Genomic DNA, 2,605 nt, shown 5'->3' with positions numbered 1-2,605 from the left:
GCTAGAGCATCTGGGTTGGAGTCATTGGTCCCTGGATTTTCATCGAAGGGTGAGAGCCTAACGCCAACTCTATTGGGTCCAATTTCATTTGATACGGTTTGAATGACTTCTAGTGCAAAGCGACAGCGGTTTGAGAGGCTTCCACCGTACTCATCAATTCGATCATTGATACTGTCTTTGATGAACTGATCGATAAGCTGTCCATAGCCTGCAAGAATCTCTACGCCATCGAAACCTGTGGAGAATAGATTAAGATAGAAGTTAGAAAGATTGTTTTTGACATTTTACAATATCTGAGTATGTCTGTGGTCCTCAACAATAAGAAGGTTGGTTAGCTTGCTTTTTAATTAATCATCTAGTACTATGAGGGACTCAATTACAGATCAATATGTGTAGCATAAATTCTTACGATTGATGATTAGATTACTTATTCAACATGAACCAAAATATAATTCTTGGATTTGGTATAGTATTTCTTACCTGCTTCAATAGCGTTCCTTGAGGCGATTCTGAAATCCTCAGTCAGTAGAGGAATTTCATCTGCCCTTAATCGCCGAGGAGGAGAAAAATGATCTTCTGGAGTTTCTGGAGCTGCTGCCTTATCCGTACTGGAGATAGGTGCTTCCCCATTGGGTTGAAAATCTAAACATAAAAGATTCAGTGCAAGATGTTTAGCAATTTTTGTTTAGTTCAGTGCAAAATGTTTAGCAATATTCACACTAAACATAGATCAGACAGAAAAATATATAGATATCCCCGGGCTCAATACATTTCTAGTTACTTCATCACAAATTAATAATGTATCCTATGGAGGAGTTTGAACAAAACTTATGCTCACTGTGCTTCCAAAAGTTATTGCAACACTTTCGGTGGTAGGGGACAACACAACTGATCCTTTATAAAATGTAAAGTTTTCACCCCTCAGAAGTGGTAAATAAAAAGACAAAGATGTGCGTATGAAAATATATTTTACAGATTGAATGTTATATGTTATCTCTGGTTAGTATGGCAGATAAACTTTTGATTACCAGAAGTTTTAAAATCTGAGAAAATTAAAGGAGATGGATAATGCACGAGACAATCAGTCCAACAGCAAACTAGGTGTAACCAACAAATCTTCCTACAAATCTGAAGCTCACAATCAACTTGAAATATCAGCAACAGAAACATGGCGTAATAATTTGCTGATTCAAACTAATAGCTTCCCCTTATGAACGAACGAAATCAACGGAAGTAAAAGGAATTGATTATGTACCATAGTTTGAGAGCCTTCCCATATGAATAAGCTGGCAGAAGAAAATACCGCCTTTCTCATGTACAGCACTCACAATAGGTTTCCACGCTTCAACTTGATCTTTTGTCCAGATGCCAGGTACATTTTTATATCTAAGAAAAATAAGAGAATTGTAATTATTGCATCCTCATCAAATTTCATAAATATAAGAAATCATATTGTAATAGTGCTTAGGCTGGGGCTTTGCAATTCAGAGTTCAGTGACTTGTAGCAAAGATATCAACTATAGCAAATAAGATCAAGATGAGGATTATGAGCAGGAAACATATTCGTGACACCTCTTACTTTAGCATAGAATATACAAATAAAAGTATAACATGAGATGAGAAACTGTAGGATTATGATCATACCCTATACCGGTTGGGGAGATGGAAGCACCTTCAGATATCAAAAGGCCTCCTTTTGTAGTTCTCTGCGAGTAGTAGAGAACGGCATGTGGTTGGGGAATGTTCCCGTAGGATCTCCTCCGCGTTAATGGTGCCAAAACTATCCTGCAGGTAACAAAAATTGTAAGTTACAGCACCATAGTGGCTACATATAAGTGTCAATGTGCTTGCCATAAATTCACATAAAGTGCTCCCTGGTCTGGTATTAGTTTGAAATTTGTGGAATCTGTTATGGTCCACGTATGGACTGCAGAGAGCAAGCTATCGCCAACACTCATATGGATCGATGATGAACCTAAGATACTGAGTGACATATTAACTTTCCTCACATCTATTCAAATCCAACCAGGAATGCTTGAATAGTCATACCAGTGTACTAAATATCATATCAAGGTTGTGGAAAGCAAAAAGCGGAGTGAAGCGGCAAAGTGGCGCTTAGGCTTTTTAGGGTTTAAGTGGGAAAAAGAGTTGCGTCAAACTTTCGATAAAAGAGCTGAAGGTTTAAAACTGACTGCCAGAAAGAATTTAGGTACTCATATCCACCACCCGGCCATAAAAGTTAATGGATCATGAACTGATGATAAATTTCTATCTTTTTTAATCCAATTTAAACAAAGTTCAAGTATCTCTCAAGAAGCTATACCTGTGAGAGAGATCAAAGTGGCCCATCTTGTATGGGCTCAGAAGTGGGATATCTGCTTCCATAGCTCTTTATTCCTATTAATTTTGCGTCTGCAACAGCAACAAAAACAATGGGTTTACCAATAACTTTTCATTTGGGCATTTAATCAAACAGGTAACGTGCGAATTTTAGTTCTGAGATCAAGACACGGTTTTGAGAGAGACCGGAGAGGAGAAGGGTTCGTTGCTTACTGAACTGTGAAGAATCTGAAGCTCACCAAACTCGTATAGAGCAAAGATTGAG

At 37.9% G+C, this 2,605-nt stretch overlaps 1 pseudogene; it reads right to left on the bottom strand.

Annotated features, from left to right (window-relative positions):
• LOC109827354 overlaps positions 1 to 2,605 on the bottom strand; it is a 3,086-nt pseudogene extending 481 nt beyond the window's left edge.

The sequence above is a fragment of the Asparagus officinalis genome, unplaced genomic scaffold (assembly GCF_001876935.1).
Source record: "Asparagus officinalis unplaced genomic scaffold, Aspof.V1 AsparagusV1_Un160, whole genome shotgun sequence".
In the NCBI taxonomy this organism is placed as follows: Eukaryota; Viridiplantae; Streptophyta; class Magnoliopsida; order Asparagales; family Asparagaceae; genus Asparagus; species Asparagus officinalis.
Note: the sequence above shows the minus strand (reverse complement) of the source record. Positions and strands in the feature narration are given on the sequence as shown.